Genomic DNA, 23,133 nt, shown 5'->3' with positions numbered 1-23,133 from the left:
TAAATGTATGGGGATAAATCAACATAATATTAAACATTATTGATCGTTCACCTTTAACATGACCAACAGGATAGTCTTTCAAATTAAATGTGTGTAAAGGAGGGAGGTAGTTGGGTAAATAGTTGAGATATAAGTTGAGTTGTAGATGTGAAGCGATACATTGTTGGCATTACATTGAAAGGTGTGGCCACAAGAGAGGTGGCAGCTAAAGATTCCAAACGTTTGGCTTGACTTGAAAAGGGACGTCACGGTGAAATAAGAATGGTTTTGTAAACTTAATGTTAAATTTAGGATGTATAAAAGAAGCCAAGAAATTCCACCATATTCCACAGTGTAGAATCCGGCAATTTCTTTTCTAAACATTGTGGTCCAGACTTGAAATTCACTTTGAATTATCATCAAATCTCACTTTAGTTAATAACCCTGTTAAATGTACATACCCCAAAATGCTGGTCACCTTTGAGATCGAAGTCCTGTCTCTGATTTCAAACTAGGTTCTCTCCTATCTGAGGTACGGTGTGGACCCTGTATCGACCTGTGCCATCTGTAAAGGTAGACTCCTCTCTCTGCCTGGTTTGACCCACAGTTATCTTGACATGCATGTACAGGGTATTTGCAACTGTAGACAACTTTCCCAGAGTCTTAGACTGCCCATGGAAAATGGCTACTTTACTAGTAAGAAGCTAAAACTGAGTACCGGGCAGTTCAGTAAAAATTCCCAGTTGGATATTTGCCTATAATAAATAATATATATAGTGAACTCTATTTCTTATTTAGCATTTATTAGGCTGTCTTCCATATAGGACATCCTGAATGCTAACAAATTGATAGACAGTCAGACATCTTGAAACATTTCATTTGGCATATACTATCCAGCCACAATTCATTAAACAATTGTAGAAATATAAGGTGTGTGAAAACAGGCCCAGTCATAGTTGTTTTATCTAATATTTCTTACGTACACTTTAACTGGTGGAAATCCGTGTAACGAATATAGTAGAAATAGCACTTTTTTTGGTTTACACATTATATAACCCACTGATAATTACACCAATGTGATAAACAATGCGCAAATATTCACACGGAAGATGTCACGTGCAAGAAATAATGTTTTTGAAAAAGCACATTACTCTGCATTTTTATGAAATATTGACCAACAAGTTAAAACAGTTCTTACTCATGAAACTATATTTATAGTTGTGTGAGGGGCAAATAAGGCCGTATAGGAAAGTACAAAGAGTAGCATAGTAAAAGGGGGAAATAAGTCGGTTGAGGTGTGCCGGAACCGACATCACGGTAGGCCTATAATAAAAGAGGGCAAAAATAGATACATGCCAGAAGCGTAGAACATTCAACAACTGATAAGACAAAAGACCTTACATTGCCTAGCTATATGGTAAATGCCTGTTGAAAATCTTGACGGTACGTGGTACATATGGGGGATTGACGTGGTGGTTGTGTTAAATATGTGGGACCCAAGAACCGTGAGAGCAGGTATAACAGCTCAACTACTAGGCTACCTAGTTACATAGCTGAAAAGAGACTTGCGTCCATCAAGTTCAACATTCCTCACATTCGCTCTTTGCGGTTGATCCAAAAGAAGGCGAAAAACCCAGCCTGAAGCACTTCCAATTTTGCAACAAGCTAGGGAAAACAGTGGCTACGGGAAAGGCCGAAGGCAGAGCCATGTGGAATACGTAGAGGAGGCACAGGAGAGATCGTATGAAGAAAAAAGGTGCAGGAAGTCTGGCTCGGATCCAGCCAGAGCGGCAGATGAATATTACCCAAGTTGCCATCCGAAACCGCCCTATAGACAACAGTAGCGGAGAAGTAAGAGCGAACACAGGGGCCCCCCAGTAACAGCGTTACCCCTGGAGGCGGACAGACGCTGAGAGTTCAGCTGTCCGAAAGGCTGCCGGGGAGGGAATAAAAAGCGACCAGGACACGAAAAGAAGGTAGGAGTAACCGAAACTCCACAGCGTGATGAGTACCAGACCTAGCCAGAGAGCCGGGGCGGATAAAGTGCCATGCCAGCACCTGGCAGCGGAAACCTGCTAGAAAAGGGACGAATAAACAGCACATAAGCGACCCAATGTGTGTGTGTGTGTGTGTGTGAGAGTGCGCGTGTGTGTGTGCTTGCATACTAGCTAATGCCAAAAGGCAAAACAATTAAAATTAGGTTTGGTGACAGGTGAGGCCCTGCTAGATGCCAAGCGGCGTTAGAGGCTCTATCTATGCGTTGTCGCGAGGAGATAACGTGGCCACTGAACGTTGTGGCGGGGTGTTGGCCTCTCGGTGACAGTTAAACATAAGATAGCATGGGAGTGACAGGTGAGGCCCTCTCTATGCCACGATGCAAGGCGACTAACTATGATTTGGCCCGAGGGGCATAGTACCTCCAAGTATGAGGATGGGTGTTGGCCTCGCGGGACCACTAACCTAAGGCGAAGAAGCCAGGGGGAATTACAACTAGTGGACACCTAGGACCCTGACAGCCAGCCACAGCTAACTAAGAGGGGAGGGAAGGTAGCGTGAGAGGACGGATTTGATGAACGTGTATCGAAAGAACGTGAGGGTGAATGAGGAAGTACCGCAGGGCTGCCCGTAACCGAAAAGCAGAGTAAGCGCGTCACAGAGTCCAGGCGGTCAGGCCGAAAGGAGCATGCCCTGCAATAGGTATGTGTTGGTGTAAAGCCCACGGGGCTCACAAGACCCAGTGTGAGTGTGTGAGCATGTGAGTGCTGGCATACTAGCTAAAGCTAAAAGGCGAAACAATTAAAACTAGGTTTGGTGACAGGTGAGGCCCTGCTAGGTGCCAAGCGGTGTGAGAGGCTCTATCTATGCATTGGCGTGAGGGGATAACGTGGCCACTGAACGTTGTGGCGGGGTGTTGGCCTCTCGGTGACAGTTAAACATAAAATAGAACGGTAGTGACAGGTGAGACCCTCTCTATGCCACAATGCGAGGCGACTAACTATGATTTGGCCCGAGGGGCATAGTACCTCTGAGTATGAGGATGGGTGTTGGCCTCGCGGGAACACTAACCTAAGGCGAAGAAGCCAGGAGGAATTACAACTAGTGGACAACTAGGACCCTGGCAGCCAGCAACAGCTAACTAAGAGGGGGGGGGGGGGTAATGAGTGAGAGAGGGGATGTACTGTGTGATGAAAAAAAGGGGGGGGGGTTCGAGGAAGAATCGTAAGGTCGACCGTAACTGGAGGGCAGAGTGAGCCTGTCGGAGTCCAGGTGGTCATGCTGTATGGAGTATGCATGGAAAAAGGAAATAGAATGCGCGTATGTGTGCATAGCCTACAGGGCTAATGAGGGCCAGATTGCGGGTCCGGGAACAAAAACACATAACCCTCCGTCCGGAAAATAATGTAGCACGAGCATGGCGGGCAAATGGCGGGGAAACGAGAATTGTATTTATTTATTTATTTTTATTTATTTATTTTAAAAGTTAAAACGCAGGTCTGACTTCGCAACAGGACCGAAAACTGTTCTATAACAGCAACTATGTAGCTTGAGACCACGTATTGACACAGCAGTAAAAGGAGACCCGAACGCGATAAACCGGGTATATTATTATTTTTTTATTTATTTATTTTTTTATTCACATTATTTTACTATTTTTGCATTTATCTATTTAAAAAAAAAAAAAATTTGAGGGGGGGAGGGGAAAAATACTAAAACATGCACCATCCAGCTGTGCTAACCCTAGGGGCAAGAGGAAGAGTCAAGTGTACACACAATGGAATGAGGGGCGGCCACATGGACGCATGTTTGATAGAGTGTGCAGGTAGTGAAAGGTTAACAGTCCGCAGTGAATAAATAAATCAAAAATTAAAAAACAAACGCGCACAGCAAGCCGAGCTGCTAGTGAGTAAGTGTTGTAAGACTCTAGCAAGCAGGTTGCTCGTGGGGAAGATTGGAAAAAACAGTGGATATAAAGGGAGGGACAAGATGAGAGCCAGAGGAGAGCCCAGAAGGACTGTGGAGACAGCAGGCCAGGTAATGAAGCCACGAGGACCAGGGAGGTAATGGCGGGAGGTAATGGCGACTGGAAATAGGGACATGCGGATTGCTAAAAGCACGTACGGAACGTCAGAAGGTGAGTAGGGGGTTTAAGTAGGGTAACATGCCCCTCCCACAACTGCTGGCCAAGCCTTTGCATTTATGACATTTACTAGTTAATTAATAAACTACTACTGGTGCTATATGCAAAAAGAAAAAAAAAGTTGTAATTAATTGTTAATGCCGTGTTTATTTAGGATTTTTTTTTTGTATCTGCATCTTTTAGTGGTATTTTAAAATTAGGAGATGATTATTATTTTATAGTAAATGAATAAAAATGAACAAGGGCTAATTCTAGCGGCTGTTTGAAGTGGGTGGGTGGTCTTTTGAGCTGATGCCATGAAATTAGTTCCAGGAAGACGAGCAGCAGGTTTTGTAGCAGCAAAAGGCTATCTTGCTATAACTGTCTATTGAAATTGTCCCTCTATGTAATCCAAGAAAGGCAAAAAGCTTGTGAATAATTGCATCTCTCTGTTTGCCTATAATTTTACAGGGAAATAAATGATTTTTTTCAAGATTGAGACTTTTTGTACTTTCAGAATTAGTGGTAAATTGATTATTCAAGGGTTTAAAGGGAATTTATCCAATAATGAGTGTAGAAAACATGAGTTATCAAATTAACACAAAATTTGTTTAATTGAATTAGATCTCATTTCCCATGAGCAATATTACAGGTCTTTGATAGGTTAAATTATTACTTATAGTACATGTTATTTGCTTAGTTCAGTACAACAAAGGATTCATGGAGGAACTTTGTACAGTAATTTGTAATCATATTTAATGTCATTAAAGGAAGTTTCATTTTTCATTTGGCGTATATCCGAAACAGCATGCAAAAGCTGCAGATCTCGTATCTACAAGTTTGGCAAGCCCTCTGCTTCTAGCCCCCGCCCAGTCTTTCTGTGGCTGTCCAATCACAGACTTTCCAATGCAGCTTAATGAGAAGTCTTTTTTCAAGGCAGGTGCTCTGGGCAATTGCTGCCTCTTGAGTTTTGCTCCACTGAGTTATACAACTAGGAAGTAAGAAGACTGGTTTTCTGATTGACAGCGAGGGGGGTGTAACCATGTTAATTTATAACACTGACAATTTCTATTGAACTCTACACTTTTTGTAAAATGAAAAAAGAGGACACACTCTTCATACATAAAACAAGCTAAACTACTTTGTGTGTGTGGAATATGTCTTTAATAGTTTACATTTACAGATGAGAATCTGGCAAAATGTTTTATTAATGACTTAATGTTGTTTTTCTATTGCAGTGATAAAGTAAACTTGCAAAGAGGGAGATGAGATAGAAAATTTGGCAATAGAACATTTTCTTAGGGGAACATTAACCTATAAATATATATCTGATCTTGCAATTGGTGACCTGGGTCTCCCTTTAAACGTACGTCAATATAAGTGTTGGTTCTACAAATAACGACCACACGTGATGCTAAATGTGCCAGAATCGAATGATTGCAAGTCTGCACATTGAGGTGATACCTGAGGGAAAGGGAAGTCAGTTCTGGACATCTTGTTAAGTGAGGATAAAAAAAGAAAAATGTGTACTAGCAACTTAGTCCTACTATGTCAGCAGCAGACAGATGGTGTTTAACAGCACACTCAGCAACTCAAACAGATGTCCAGACTTCCTCTTTTGATTTCAGATGATATATCTTTTACCTAGATATTTCAGCTTACACTAAAGAGTTCAAATGTGTTTATTTTTTTATGTATTGGTATTTATTTTAAATAGTGATCTTCCATTCCACTTATATACATCGGGAGCGATGGAAGCCTGACACATTTACTGATAATGTTTCATCTAAGCATTTTTGTATCAATGGTTTAGCGGTGAAACAATTGACTAACAAATAGTATTAATCAGAATATTATCAATCAGAATGGTGTCAATCAGATCTTGCTGTTTTCATTGAGTATCTTGTATCACTACGAAAAGCGCAAAGCATGTGTGTGTGTGTGTGTGTTTTAATGAAAGATTCCATTCTGAACTGTTTAGCGCTGGATCACTCATAAATATTATATAAATGTTGATCACGAGGAACATTTGTTCCTGTTGTCTTACACGTTACCAGGTAGAATCTGTATATACACAGAGGGAACAGAGAAAGCTCTTGGTATTGGTTTGTAAGTATCAACTAGAAGATCAACTGAAAAATTCCTCCTCCCGCTGCATAGTTGTAGAAAAACACAACTTGAGACCAATTCTAAGCTCTCCCTCTTTTCTGTCTCTCTTCCTTTCATACAAAGGAATTGTCACCACTCCAGAGATTTCTGTCCATCACTATTTAGGAATGCTTCATGACTACCAACCGTATGAACTTCCAGGAACACCATCATTCTTGGATTTTAGGATGTAGGTGACTTTATAATTGCAGCAACCCATGGTAATATGTTTATTATTTTAACAGTTAAGAAGAAGTTCCCCATGTTATCAGTAAAGATACCTTGCTCTTTCTAAAGTTACCTGGTTATTTAGGTTAGTGACCTTGGTGACAATAGGCCTAAACGTCCTGGCTAATACTCATTTTCTTACTGTAGGTGGTATATCCAGACATGGGAACTTGCTTAGTTCGATGGCTGACCTTGTATTGTAAGGATTTGACCTTTGTGGCTATCGACCTAAGCAGTCAGGGATCCATGCATAGGGATTCTCTGTGTAGAACCTTCAGTTTTGGTGGGTTACCTTGTTTGGTAAGGGTTTGTCTTTGGAGGCGATAGTTCTAATAAGCCATGTATGATGAACTTACATTCAGATAAAGCAATGCATCAGGCTGGCTTGTCTATCACAACCTTATATCACCCAACCTTTACCCAAAACAGAGGTAAATACATTTAAGGAACCACCTTTATAAAGTGGGGTTACGGCAGAAAAATTCTCAGGTATGGTTAAAGTAAAAAAAAATACAGGTATTGCCAAGAATAGAATACTCCAAGCAAAGGTATATATAGTATTAATAAAAACAATAAGGTGCACAAAAAATATATAGAAAGAGTCCACAATACAACCGAGAAGTAAAAAAAATAAAAAGAATACCAAATGGTAAGGCACAGTCTTAGAGGTAACAACACATCTTCAAGCTCTTGTAAGGTTACTAATTGGACAACTTCGCTTGGCAGCAAATTAAATAAAACAAAGAACAAAGGCGAACCAATAGTGCAATATTGTTGTAAAATTGCCTAACTGACACTGTCCTCACCCTCCGAGGGCTTCAGAGTAAACAACACAGCAAATTTATTTTAAGGAGACGTGCATTTGTATATAACCAATGTTTTAATCCAACTACCTTGACATATTTAGAAAAGTTTGGTGATGGGACTGAAATGGTGAATGTATGCTGTTGCACAGCTGTAAAAAACAAATGACGTTATCTTGTTTGTTTTTAATGTCCTATGAGTGTGTTCTACACTTTAGCTGAGATCATCAAACTTGATGATCCCAGCCAATCAAATGCCTTCCCATTGGTAAGCTATTGTGCATGTGTGGCAAAATGCTGCGTAGCCAATCAGCAACTCCATGGGGAGCATTCAGCGCCTCCATGCAAACCCAATCTAATACACTGTCCTCTCCCCCTATGCTGGGACACTTCCCCCCATCTAATACACTACTCCTAAATCCAGTATACTGCCCTCCCATCTAATACACTACCCCCCAAACTAATACACTACCCCAAACTAATACACTACCTCCCAGTCTAATACACTGCCCCCAATCTAATACACTGCCCCCAAATACACAGCCTCCCCAATCTAATACACTGCCCCCAATCTAATACACTGCCCCCAAATACTCAACCTCCCCAATCTAATACACTGTCCCCTCCCCCCACTCTGGGACACTTCCCCCCATCTAATACACTACTCCTAAATCCAGTATACTGCCCTCCCATCTAATACACTACCCCCCCAAACTAATACACTACCCCAAACTAATACATTACCTCCCAATCTAATACACTGCCCCCAATCTAATACACTGCCCCCAAATACACAGCCTCCCCAATCTAATACACTGCCCCCATTTCCAACATTCTAATTTATAACACTGCCCCAATTTAACGCACTGCCCCCAATTTAACACACTGCCCCCCACCACTTTAAGACACTGACCTCCCCCTCCTACAACTAATACAGTACCCCTCCCTCTTACAATTTAATACACTGCCCCCTCTAATTTAACACACTGCCCACTCTTCCACCACTCTAATACACTGCCCCCATCCTTCCAATCAAATTAATACACTGCACTCCCCTCCCCAATTTAACACACTACACAGGAAGGTCCCCCGAGCCTCTCTTCCCCTACCTTAAGATGAGTCACCCTTCCTCCAGTTCGAGCTCGGCTCTTCTCTGCTCAAGCAGGCCAGACGCTCCTCTAGCACTGTGAGCAGCAGGGAAGGGGGAGTGGCTGGTTGCAGACAGACAGCCACTCTGTGCACTGTAGCACTACCGCAGCTGCCGGATATGACTTCACATGCCGTATGCACATATCTGATGGCCGGCGTGGACTAATGCTTAGTGCTCTTGCGGCCGCTGGAGTACACGATCGACAATGGCAGAGCAGACAGTAAAGATCTTTCCAGTCTTGCAGCTGGTCGCAGCCACAGCACAAAACTGCCCCAGGACAGGCGGGTCACAAAGATAGTCATTGTGGGCCGCAAGTTTGACATGCTTGTTGTAGAGTGTAGGACAAAAAACACTTTAAAAAGTTGTCAACTCACATATGATAGAGCTATGACCAGCTCTAGGTAAAACAGCATGCAGTGGTTTTTAATCCCCACTTGCAGGATATCCTTCTGATGTTGGTGCACAGTAGAGTGGCAGTAAGGCAAAACACAGCAGGATAACTATGAGGTAGATCATATGGAATGGCAAAAAGCAGCTAATAATGCTCTCTATGTAGGTAAGTATTAATAAAATAAAGCAAAATATACTTACAATAAAATGAGCAGACTAACCGCTCTACGTATCAAGCATGGGTGGTATAATCTCCACCTAGGATTCTTTGGTCGGTAGTCCGCAGGAAATTCAAAAGGATAAATCCAGGTATCAGGTAACGTATAAAAATAAATATGAATTCTATAAAGGGATAGATCCCTAGGTTCAAGCGAGCTGACAAGACTAGGTAGAGCCATAACAATTGTTGCAAGAGAACCCCTAGCACTGCACCTAGCGAAGAAACAGCCACACGGTGTGATATCCCAATCTAGAAAAGCTTTTCTCTCAGCTAGACATGGGCTCCTACCCTACCTCCGGTGCTCACTAATAACGACTACATATAGCATACCCTTTATTGCGATAAGCCTGTACAATTAACTATGCCATAAGTACTAAGCTTAACAGTTCAGCATGTTCAAGTTTTACTAACCCACAAAAACGAGGCACCGTTATCTAGGAAATGTTATTTTGGGCTGTGATTTCCCTAACATGTACCTGAAATTGCACATTTCCCTTCTCTCTTTTTCTGTATCCCAACTCAATTGCCTCAATAAAAGAAAGATTGACAAAAAAAAAAAAAAAAAAAAATATGAATTCTAAAAATAATGTGGTTTACAACAGGTAATAAGGTAGCCAAAAATACTTTATTTAGAACAAAGATAAGATAAAAACCACAATGCGTTTCTCCCCTTTTTCAGGTGGATAGAAGTACCCTAAGCACACAATCTTTATTACCATCTGAAACTCCCTGTCACTATCTACGTAACATGTAAATTATTTGACTGTTTAGAGGTTCCATTATGTTCAGTAGCCTTCTAGCTGTAATCTATGCTCATAAACGTTTAACTTGAATTACAATTTATCTTTACCTTCCTCTGGTTGGTGAGCATTCACTGGGTTCTCATCAAATGTTTTATATTAAGGACGGGTTATATTTAACTTTATGGCAGAGGGAAAAAAACATAATTAATTGTTTAAATCAGCAAACAAAAACCACATGAAGCAATGAAATCTGTGGGCAAGAAATCTAACAGTAGTGCTTTGGTAGCAAAACCCATCTCCTGTGAAACAGATGGTTGTAATTCCCTAAAAACAAGGAAACGGGAAATACACGAAGTAGTTTATGCTACATAATATTTATTAAAACTTTTTTTTTAAAGCAGGTCTCTCACCAAAAACCCTGACTGTGTCGAAATTTCATTGACATTTCATTGAAATTCTGACACAGTCAAAATATATCATAGGACAAAGTAGGGGCAAAGTCTAATTTAATAAAATTGGACAAAAATTAGAACTTCCGACATCAAGTTTTGTCAGTTTGTTGCTAGCAGGTATAACATACTTTTGCAGTACCCCCGGCCACTGAACCTCGTTCAGGAAAATATGCAGAAATGTTTAAATGTAATTTTCACCCATTTCCCTGTGTACAACCATGGAAAATACAGATTACCCACCTTTTGTGCTCACTGTTCATTTGCAACTGTGGGGTTTGTGTTGGCTAAATTTAAATTGTAGCAAACTCAGATCCCAAAGGCAATACATTGGGTGAAAAATCTAAGCTGTGACTATAGCTCAGTTGGAGTATTTTCTCCAGACCGGGTATTTGCCTAAAATTTTTATTCACTTTTGAATTCACTGCAATTCACTGTTTTGTAAAGAAACCCTCGTAAATGTGAAATCTTTACTTAGTGGAAGAGTCAACATATGCCGGTGAGGTAGCTCAGTGGGCTAATGCATCATCAGTAGAATCTGTTCTACCATTAGGTCGCAGATCCCAGCAGGGTTGACTCAGCCCTTCATCCTCCCGAGGTAGATTAAATGAGTACCATTAAATTGGGTAGTAGTAACATCCCCAGGACGTACTTGAAAACCAGAGTAATCTGCATGTACCTTTCCTGGTTAAATGCTTTGTTATTATTATATCGCAAATTTTCAACTGATTTGCAAAAAAACTAAAATAAATGTAAAGAGTTATGTTTCATTCATTTCAGTCATTCCAGGCTTAATTTTGTGACTCTGTTGTTACTTTATGAACAAATAATCCTATTAATTAACAAATAAATCCTAAGACTAAGACTTAGTCTGTTAGTTTTAGGTGAAATGACACTCTTTACTGAGAGTGTGCTACAGCAACAATAATTCATACAAATCGCTGCCAATAACCGATCAGAGATGCAGAGCTGTCAATCAAGCAGCCCGGAATATTTAGTTTAGGGTTGACTGTATCAGTTTTGGCATAATTTTTGTGTATATCATGCACACACAGAATGTACAATAGGAAAGTCTCTCGCCCATTCCCAGAAAGAGAACTGATGCATGAACTGTGCATGCATGATCTGCATCCCAAAACTCTCAGCCCAGGTCACTAAACAGTGAACCAGTCCCTCAACCAAACATGAGTGGATGCAGTATATCTGCTATCAGTGTAAAGAGCAGTCCAAATTATTCTATATGATGATTAGAATTGCTCTGTTCGTAGAAATTACCTATCCCATAATCCTCAGCTGGACAGGGAATTATAGGATAAGGTCTGTCTCCAAAGCCCACTCCTGATCGTAGCGTCTCATCTTGGTGTGCAAGGTACCTGTTAGCAACTTCAGAGAGACTCACTAAGCTGTGAACAAAGAGACACATTAAAATATGTGTCATTTTCTAATTTCATTTTATGCTAACATTCTCTTTAATGCATGTAATTTAAAATGCATTAAAAATACCGGATCACATTTTAAATGGACAATCCCTTTAAGCATCAGTCACTATAGCTTAGTAAAGTGGTGGTGTTAGGATTGGAATCCCTCACACAGAATTGAGCTAAACCATTTTTGAACAGTTTAAAAAAAACAAACAAAAAAAAAACAGGCCTTTCATACCCTCAAAGCCCAGCCCCTTACCAGCCACTCAGGTAATATAAAGGTTTGATATCTGGATTACTTGTCTAAAGCAGACCCCGTTTGGATGGCATTAATAGGGTTTAAGTGGTGGGAGAAGCTCAAAAACATAGCATTGCTTCCAAGGTTGTTTATGCACTAATGAGGAACTGTGGACAATCAATGAAGGGACGGACTGTAAAAACAAATTGGAGAGTTTTTTAATTTGTTTATTTACACCTAAAATTTGCAATCCGTTAATCAATTCCCCACAGTTCCAGGCATCGCGAATACATTGTCCCCCAAATCCTGATGCTGTTTTTTTGGAACATATTGAACTTTAATGTGGTCAAACAATGTGACTCCTCTATACAATGTAACCATGGATTTATTTTACATTATTACATTGTTTATATTGCAATCACTACAAAAAAAGCGATTTTCCAATGTCCTGACATTTTTCCTTAATAATTTAAAAAAATGGGCATAATTTAATAACGATTTCACATTCATCACGCATAGACTACAAGTTCTGATGACTAAATAATTTTATTTCTTGATGTAATAAGTAAATGAGAAAATGAATAAACTATGATCATTGATGTACATGCAAAAGAAATTAATTTGAAATTTAGCTAGATTCCACTAGCACAGTAAGGATTCATTCTGCCCTGTGGGAGTTTGAAGTTAACTCCATAGTGCCCTTCCAGTACCCAATCCAGTGTAATAATAGTAGGATACTATGAGCCATTTTGAGAAGGAAGTGATATAGGCAACAGAAAGACCATAAAATTTATGGATAGGCAAGATGAGGTGGGCAGTATAGGGCATATAATGGTTAATAAGAGATCCTTAGGTGGTGGAGAGCATGGGGCAAGAAGGTGGACATAACTGAGTAGAGTGCAGATGGAATGAAATGGATGGAATAGCGGCTAGGACATAAAACTATGACTTGTAGGACAACTTGGGCAGGAGGGGCATGAAATGATGGCAAGGGCATTAAAAATAAGTAGTGGTATTAGAGATGTGGTTGCCGGGGTTTTGAGGTGCAATGGATGGGATGGATGAGGATGGATAGGAAGAAACGGCATGAGTTGGGAATCTGGGGCATGAAATTGATGACTTGGGAGAAATGGTATGAGATGGATGGCAGAATGAGATAAGTGACAAGAGAATGGCAGTGAAGGAGGGCACGTCGCTGCCACTAATTAGTGAGTCATTTCAAACTGGATTACAACCTGCTCACTCTTCATTACCTGCCGCCAACAACCCAAAAAACTTATCACCAGCCTCTGCCCTGGTAGAAAGAGATTAATGACAAATAAATCGCTCAACATGCTATTAAACAAAACAAAAAAAAATATGTTGTTCCACCTTCGTAACTACTTTTTACTGGCCAAACGCTACTTTCCTGTTGCTGCTGGCTACATATGGGGTGAAGTGCGCATGCTCAGGAGTGCGTTTCTGTGGTTTACCAGCAAGCTGCTAATATGTGAGTGCGAGATATCTGTTACTAGCGACTAGCTACAAAAAGTTTGCAACAAGGTTCTAAAACTGGGGATAATTTTGTAGCTCCTACAAGCTACTTGCTGTTGCTCGTTGTGGCAACCTGTGACTGCAATTACTAGAGATGTGGATGGGAGTAAAAATAATTTTGTTTTGTTTTGTTAATTTTTTAAATTTCAGCTTGAAAGATTTTTTGGATTTCCAAAATTTGAATGCCCATTATTCCATATGGGGAGTGAATGAAGGTGGTAGTCACAAAGTATCACCAATGTATCTGCTAAACAACTGAAAGATCAGCATTAAGAAAAGTGCTTTTCTTAATTTTGAACTTTCACCTGTTTAGTAGATAACTCCCTTATTTGCCATGCTTACCTGGGATTGACATATTTCAGGATACTAAATTAGAGACTTATCTACTAAACAGCTGGAATATCAAAATGGAGAAAAACTGGAAAAAAGGGCAGTACTCCAGGATGCAAGTGGTCACAGTGTTTATTAGAGGGTAATTAGTGCGATGTTTTGGCTCCTTAGAGCCTTAATCATGCACTCAGGAGCGAAACATCACACTACTGAGGTTACTTACTCTCTAATAAATACTGTGACCACTTCCATCCTGGAATGCTGCCCATTTTTCTGTTCTTCCTAATGCTAGGATGAATTGGTGGTGTCTGTTCGTGTGGAGTGCCTCCTGGGAGAGTGGCCGGATCGTTAGGTGGAACTAGAGTGCGGGGTGGCTTATTTCTTGTAAAAATCTTCAAAATAAAGGAAAAGTCATTTCCCTAATTTGCTATCCTTATCAAAATGGAAAAATAAAAGATCTAATTTGTTACGGACATGTTCATTTTCAATTCATGCAGAAATTCTGACACTTCCAAATTGTCAATTCGGCCAAATTCTGACAAAATTCCATTGAGAACAAATAGCATATGTCTACTATCTACTAGCAATACTGTACATGAATTCTTAGTCATAGAAATGTCTTGGAAAGAGTCATATTCAGTTGCACACTACAATAGACGTAATCACTAAAGCTTGCTTTGTCAAAAAACTAGAATGTTCCCCAGTCCACGAGAGTTCTAGAACCTGATTTCTTTACGAAGGGGAGTTGGCCAACCTTTATACCCCCAACCAAAGCACGGTTTACTAAGTTCTCAAAACGTCACATTAGAAAATAAACTTACAACATTCTCTAAATATGTAACCTTGTCCAGTGGTTTTTCCAAAAATACATTTGATCTGCACGTGCCTGCTTAGATAGCTGAATTAAACAAGTGGTACGTTTCTTGTATCTGAAAAGGAATAGACCCAGTGTAACGCATGTTTAAGGAAACGGTCCCAGACCACCCCAGATCCACTGCCGCAGCAGATATTTAATCTCTTTCTCTACACATCAAAGAGCCAGCCTGTCCGTCCAATTAGATTCCTTCATGTCAGTTTTCTGTTTTGGTTTTCAACTTCATCTCTCTGATCGGTTGCCCTTTTTAATAATATTATAAAACCAAATATTTTTTTTTTCTGAAATGAGCTTTACCTCTTATTTATAGTAACTCTAGACAATTGGTTTTACTTCATTAAAGGGTAATTTAATTACACGGGGAGAATGACCAACCTGGATTTAGATGTTTGAGCAGAGGAGCTTAGTGTAGACTAAATAAAAATACATAACATCTTGCAATGAAGAAAGTCTGATGTGATTTTGGACTGAGTTAAACATCTCTATGAAAAGAATCTGCCCATTGAATGATTTATTCTCTTGTTCCTTCTGTGGGCGGAATATACCACATTCGGCAAATCTTATTATAGCTAGTCAAACACAATGTGTCATTATTCATTAAGAGAAATCTTATATTAATAGCTACCCATGAGTATTGTTTTATACCTTCTCCTTTTTCTCTCTTTTTCTCTACTCTCTCCCCTCTCTCTCGTAGTCTGGTCAACAGTTGATTCTATTCCAAGGCCGTCATTGAACACCCTAAGTCTGACAATGACGTTTTTTTTTCCTTAGCTTCTCAAACAATGTCTTTGCATTGTATCTTGATAGAAGAAGTTTTAAGGGAACTTTCCCATACTGAGAAGGTGAAATAGCAATGCACTATGCCAGTAAATGGGGAATTAAATGGACATATTAAGTTTACTTAAAGGGACACTGTAGGCACCCAGACCACTTCAGCTCATTGAAGTGGTCTGGGTGCTGTGTCCCTTTTGAACCTAGTGCTGAAATGTAAAACATTGCAGTTTCAAAGAACTGTAATGTTTACATTGCAGCACTAAGTCTGCCCTTAGTAGCTGTCAACCAGACAACCACTGGGGGCGCTACCGAAATCATAACAGACTTTTGGTCCGTTATCTGACGCTGGACGTTCTCACGCTCAGCAAGCGGACCTCCAGCATCAGGTTTGCTTTCCTATGGGGAGGTCTAATGCGCGCGGGGCATTTGCCATGCATGCACATTAGACGCCGCTCGTCGCAGGACAGAGGAGGGGACATCGGAGGACAGTGGAGGAGCTTCGACCCAGCGCTGAGGGACATCGGCGCTGGGATAAGGTAAGTAAATAAAGGGTTTTTAACTCTTTATTTACCGTGTAGGGAAGGTGCGAGGGAGAGGGGAGACAGAGTGATCGGTAGTGCCAGGAATACAGCTTTGTATTTGTATCTACAGTATCCCTTTAAGGGAATACAATAATGCATAGTCCGAGTTTGTCAGGATTACTGTTTGATCAAGCACGTAGAAGCACGGATGACAAATAAGTAACGTATTACCGGTCCTTAGAATTGCCGGATTTAACGTACAAAGAATAGTCAAAAATACTAGCCGAGGTCAGGGAACACAGAGATGAGGAAAGCCAGGAGTCAGGATACCAGAATACAGAGAAGTCAATAAACAAAGCCAAAGTCAAAAACCAGGTTGAAAACTATAAACAGTAACGCGCTCTCGGACAACCACAAGGGAAACCACGACAGGGCACTGAGCAGGATGAGAACTGGGCCTAAATACCCCTCCTCTAGATCTGATAGGCTGTAACCGGCCTTTGACCCCCAAAGTCAGTTACCAGGTTTCATTTGCATAATTGCTGCTCAGCATTAACCCTTCTGTGGATTAGGTTGCTGCTCAGCACAACTTTTCCTGTGTGGACAGTAAATGTAATTTCTATAAGCGGATTAATATGTGACAGAGTTATGACAAGATGACTTTTTTTGTGCCTGTCCCTAAAGACATTATACTAGTTTTACTGTTTTGACAACTGTCATCAAATTTTCATTTCTTATTTTTTAAACATTCATTCCTTTAATTGAAAATATTTCACATTTTAATGTGGCAAACCAGTCATATTGTTCAGAGTATGCATTTGTGAGTGTGTGTATGTCTGTATGAGTGTGTTTGTATGCCTGTGTGCCTGTATGCATATGTCTATATAACTATGAGCATGTATAATTTTTGGGCCTGTTTGTCTGTGTCACATTCTGTTCCTTTATGTATGACCGTGTGCCTGTATCTGTATGTGTGTGTTTCATTGTGTGACTGTATGATTGTTTGCTTATGCCTGGATGTCTTTGTGAAAGAATGTCTTTGTTTCTATGAATGTGTTCAACTCTATGCCTGTATGACTGAGTACCTGTAGGACTGTGTGTCTGTATGCGTGTGTCTATATGACTGTGTCTGTGTCTATATGACTGTGTGTCTCTGTATGTCTATGTCTGTATGAGTGCGTACCACCTAACATTTCAGATTAACAAAAAAGGGAAACTTTTATTTTAGTTGTTTGAGAGGATGTGGATAGGGGCGGGGATGTTCTAAGAAATCTTAGGTAATAAATATGTATGCAACTAAAATCCAATTCACAGTAAGAGTGTATCTTATTTATATGAATACATTTACTATAGTTTAAAGGCACATTCCTGTGAGTATTATTGCTGTGGAGCTCTGTTATGCAATCAGAAACACCATCATTATAATACTCAAAATAGGGACTGTCCCTCCAAAATGTGTACGCTTGGGAGGTATGTGATTGTGTGAAGAGGAAGAAATATCTGAGGCCTGATCACATATGAATTCACTGATTGTCCATGTAAATCTGGGGTTTGCTAAGGTCTCTGTGGTAGGTTTCATGCATAAGATCTACAATTCAAAGGGTCGAAACACTCTTAGGATAAACAAAATAACAGCAATTAGTACACAGTATCACAAAGACAAGGGGAATCCTCAATCTTCCCTACCATGCCAGGCACCCAGGGATATTTATCAAAGTTTTTGAAACGTGGGGGTTACATTGCATAATTATTTTGATTGCATTTAGTAAAGTAATCTAAAAAGTGATGATTTTCCTCATAGTACATTCCAGTGGTGAAACGGCTGTCTGTTTTATTATGAGCTGGCAAATCTTTGTGTCTGGATGTCTATGTGTATGTGACTGTATCTGTATGATTGTTTGTCTCTGTGCCTGTCTGCCTGTGTCTGTATGTTTGCATCTGTGTGCATCTATGACTGCATGCATTATGTAAATACGTAATATTTTTGTAACTTGAATTAATGGAAAAAGAGTGAAAAAGAAACCTACAACTTTGCGGTAAACATCCATTTTTTTGGGGGTTGTTCATAAGTTCAGTTGGTGGGCCGAGGGACGAGCCTGGCAAGGGAAACAGGCCAATTCTGAACACCTCAGCCACCCTAGTAAAATAATTAATTTATAGTAATTAATAATGGAGTTATGGTTGGCATGGAGGGGAGAGGCAGAAGAGAAGAAAAATAGTGGAGAGGCACTAAAAGGATGAGGAGAGAAGCAAAACGTAGGAGGATGCAGAGAGAAAAGAGGTGAGTAGAAGTGAAAAATGGATTTACACCCCATTATAATACCATAGCTGCCTGCACACACTACACTTACACTGCATGTATACAAACCAGCACATCACGGAAATACACCCCACATTCACACACATTGAAACTCCACAGAAATACACCCCATATATACACACTGGCACTCCACAGAAATACACCCCACATTCACACACTGGCACTCCACGGAAATACACCCCACATTTACACACTGGCACTCCACGGAAATACACCCCACATTTACACACTGGCACTCCACGGAAATACACCCCACATTCACACACTGGTACTCCACAGAAATACACCCCACATATACACACGGGCACTCCACAGAAATACACCCCACATTTACACACTGGCACTCCACAGAAATACACCCCACATTTACACACTGGTACTCCACAGAAATACACCCCACATTCACACACTGGTACTCCACAGAAATACACCCCACATATACACACGGGCACTCCACAGAAATACACCCCACATTTACACACTGGCACTCCACAGAAATACGCCCCACATTTACACACTGGCACTCCACAGAAATACACCCCACATTCACACACTGGTACTCCACAGAAATACACCCCACATTTACACACTGGCACTCCACAGAAATACACCCCACATTCACACACTGGTACTCCACAGAAATACATCCCACATTCACACACTGGTACTCCACAGAAATACGCCCCACATTTACACACTGGCACTCCACAGAAATACACCCCACATATACACACGGGCACTCCACAGAAATACACCCCACATTTACACACTGGCACTCCACAGAAATACACCCCACATTTACACACTGGCACTCCACGGAAATACACCCCACATTTACACACTGGTACTCCACAGAAATACACCCCACATTCACACACTGGTACTCCACAGAAATACACCCCACATTTACACACTGGCACTCCACAGAAATACACCCCACATTTACACACTGGCACTCCACAGAAATACACCCCACATTTACACACGGGCACTCCACAGAAATACACCCCACATTTACACACTGGCACTCCACAGAAATACACCCCACATTCACACACTGGTACTCCACAGAAATACACCCCACATTCACACACTGGTACTCCACAGAAATACACCCCACATTTACACACTGGTACTCCACAGAAATATGCCCCACATTTACACACTGGCACTCCACAGAAATACGCCCCACATATACACACGGGCACTCCACAGAAATACACCCCACATTTACACACTGGCACTCCACAGAAATACACCCCACATATACACACGGGTACTCCACAGAAATACACCCCACATATACACACTGGCACTCCACAGAAATACACCCCACATTTACACACTGGCACTCCACAGAAATACACCCCACATATACACACGGGTACTCCACAGAAATACACCCCACATATACACACGGGCACTCCACAGAAATACACCCCACATTTACACACTGGTACTCCACAGAAATACACCCCACATATACACACGGGCACTCCACAGAAATACACCCCACATTTACACACTGGTACTCCACAGAAATACACCCCACATTTACACACTGGCACTCCACAGAAATACACCCCACATTTACACACGGGTACTCCACAGAAATACACCCCACATTTACACACTGGCACTCCACAGAAATACACCCCACATTTACACACGGGTACTCCACAGAAATACGCCCCACATTTACACACTGGTACTCCACAGAAATACACCCCACATTTACACACTGGTACTCCACAGAAATACACCCCACATTTACACACTGGTACTCCACAGAAATACACCCCACATTTACACACTGGCACTCCACAGAAATACGCCCCACATTTACATACTGGCACTCCACAGAAATACACCCCACATTTACACACTGGTACTCCACAGAAATACACCCCACATTTACACACTGGCACTCCACAGAAATACACCCCACATTTACACACTGGCACTCCACAGAAATACACCCTACATTCACACACTGACACCCCACTGAAATACACCCCATGTTCACACCTTAAAACTTTACATAAATACACGCCACATTCACACACTGACACCCGACAGATAAAAATACACCCTACTTTCAGAAACTGACGCCCCACAGAAATAAACCCCAGATTCACATACTGACACTTCACAGAAATACACTGCACATTCACACACTGACACCCCACTGAAATACATCCCACATTCACACATTCATACACTGACACTCTACAGAAACAAATCCCACATTCACACACTGACACGCCACAGAAATTCACCCCATATTCACACACTGACACGCCACAGAAATACACCCCACATTCACACACTGATGCTACAAACGTTGACACAACCTCTACCCCAGTATCTTCGAGGATTGATTCTGGCTGATGTGGTGGTAGATCATGTTAGCCTAGCTACCAATATTCAGCATTATGTTTAACTTAATGTAATAAACTTTAATACACTTGTCCTTTAAGTTTTGGATTCCGGTATATAACAATCTGATGATTTCTAATACGTTCTCCTGGTCAGAATGCTGGTTGGCTATACTAGGGTTCTAGACACAATGTGGTTTAAGAAACATTCATATCTAATTCTACCGCAGTTGGGGGTCTAAACCCACTCTGTATTTTTCTTGCCTAGAAATACAAGCTCTCTCTTTTTCATCTTACATTCAATATTACACAAATTACTCAAATTAGCAATAAACACAAACTTTTTTCACCAATTACGCAATGTTTCTCCAGTTCATGTCTTATGAATAATATGTACTCAGAGGAGTAGGCGAAAGACCATATTAAATAATATATTTTAGTTTATTTTCCGATCATGCATAAAATGCTGTGGGTTCTTCTTTCATATTGATTGAGGTCTTCTAATTAAATTATTCAAATGGCCTCATTTGGAAGACAAAATATTCAACTTTATCTCTGTCCCCATGCCAATGGATGCAGGGTAGAAATCTTCAAAAATAACACGAGATGACTTAAATGGAGACTTTAAGTCTCTTACTATGTTGTACGCTATAGTTTGTTATGAGGAAACATTCATGCAATTGATTAAATAAAAGGTCAAAGCCATTCTGTCATAATCCCTGAAGGTTCAGAAGACTTTGCTGGGTGCATATTTAAGTAATGATGGAAATCCGTTAATGACCATGCTATGATGTGGTCGGATGCTGGCCACCATGCCCTAGTCTTCATAAGAAAATTATTGACAGCTATATTGCAGATGCATGTAGTGGTTATACAATTAAAGGACTTTTATCAAGTAATTGCATTAAGGACGAACATAGAACATTCCCTTGCCCCTACGTTAATGGCAGTGGCGTCTAGTTTATTCAACATGGCACACATTTATTTTAATTTATTTATTCATTTGTTTATTTTGTTTTGAATTATGCATAAAACTATGAAAAGTAGGTCAAAGCCAACATGTTAAGGTGAATGAGACCCCAACATTCTAAAAACTTCAGTGAAATACTACTAAGAGAAATAATAAGCTACATAAACAGTAAAAAGAAAATCCACATTTGTATTTGTATTTAACGAATGGATACGTTTGACAACGAGACAGTTTAGCAGAAACAAAAATCTTTCAATAGTTTTTTATGGTTGAACATTTTCGCTTGTTCGTCATTTGGATTTAGACTTTCCAGTTATTTGCCTAATGGGAACTGTTTCTCCGAACGAATCGATCCGTTTCTGAGCAAATCGAAAGGTGTTTTTTTTTTTTATTGTATGCAAATCAATCAATTTAAAAACGAGTGCACATCTACTGGAAAATGCTACTATTCGGGACGCCACAAAGCAAAAAGCAACAAACAAACCAAACCCCCCCCCAACATTTGTATTGTCTCACTGCATGGTGCTTACAAAAAAATGCAGTTTTCCTTCTTTTTTTTGGTCTGTCACTTGTGTGATGTGCACATTTGTATATAGAAGTGGAAGCAGGTAATGGGAGGTCATTGACCTGTTTTAGGTTACATAGCTAGAATTTGAATTCATGATGTCATGAGTAGGGCCCTTGAGCAATGCTTTAGTCAAACAAAATATTTAGTTGCTTCTAAATAGAAATGTTTGGAGCAAAATACTAATAGTGGAACGATTGTCTGGAACACTCAACAGCTTTGATCCATTTTTAGAAATTTTGGGTGTAGAATCTATAATGTACCCCACTAACTTTTATAAAGCCTGGATAACACAATATGTGAAGGCAGGCAGCAGGTAGATACTTCACTTTCTACTTACTGCTTATGGTAGAATACTATAATATAATACAGTATTCTATAATACCGTGTAATACAATGTATACATAGGAATTATTACTCATGAAAACCCTGTATTAATAAAGCTCTTAAATGACTCAAATTAATGTCACATTTAGAACATTTCAGTAGACCAGTTACCAAAGTAGTAAACTGTAATTTGGGTGAAGCCTAATTTTGACACTTAAAGGGGACAACAAGAGGCATTTATGTTTCAAGAACATACATTCTCACTAACATGCATGCTTAGTGTTTAACCATAGGGATAAATGGAGACGTGTTTTGTGCATTTATTGTGCCCCCATAAACACTTCCATTGATACATTTAATAAATTGTCACTATTTTCATACCTCTGAATTGCTACAGCCCATGTTTCCAGAATCTACCCTTATTGGAATAGGAGGAAGTTTTCCCATGGTAAAACGAGGATGGGCCAGTCTTAGAAGTGCCCGGTTCTGACTTACAAATTGCTCGATGAGAAGACCAGAACAAACAGAGAGCACACACTCATACAGAGAACAGAAAATCGCTAGTTGTGTTATATGACGTGAACACTCATTGGATTCACTAGAGTCCAAGAGAAATGGGTCACGTGGGAAATAACATTGAACAGCTAAAAGAATG

The sequence above is a fragment of the Pelobates fuscus genome, chromosome 1 (genome assembly GCF_036172605.1).
Source record: "Pelobates fuscus isolate aPelFus1 chromosome 1, aPelFus1.pri, whole genome shotgun sequence".
In the NCBI taxonomy this organism is placed as follows: domain Eukaryota; kingdom Metazoa; phylum Chordata; class Amphibia; order Anura; family Pelobatidae; genus Pelobates; species Pelobates fuscus.
Note: the sequence above shows the minus strand (reverse complement) of the source record.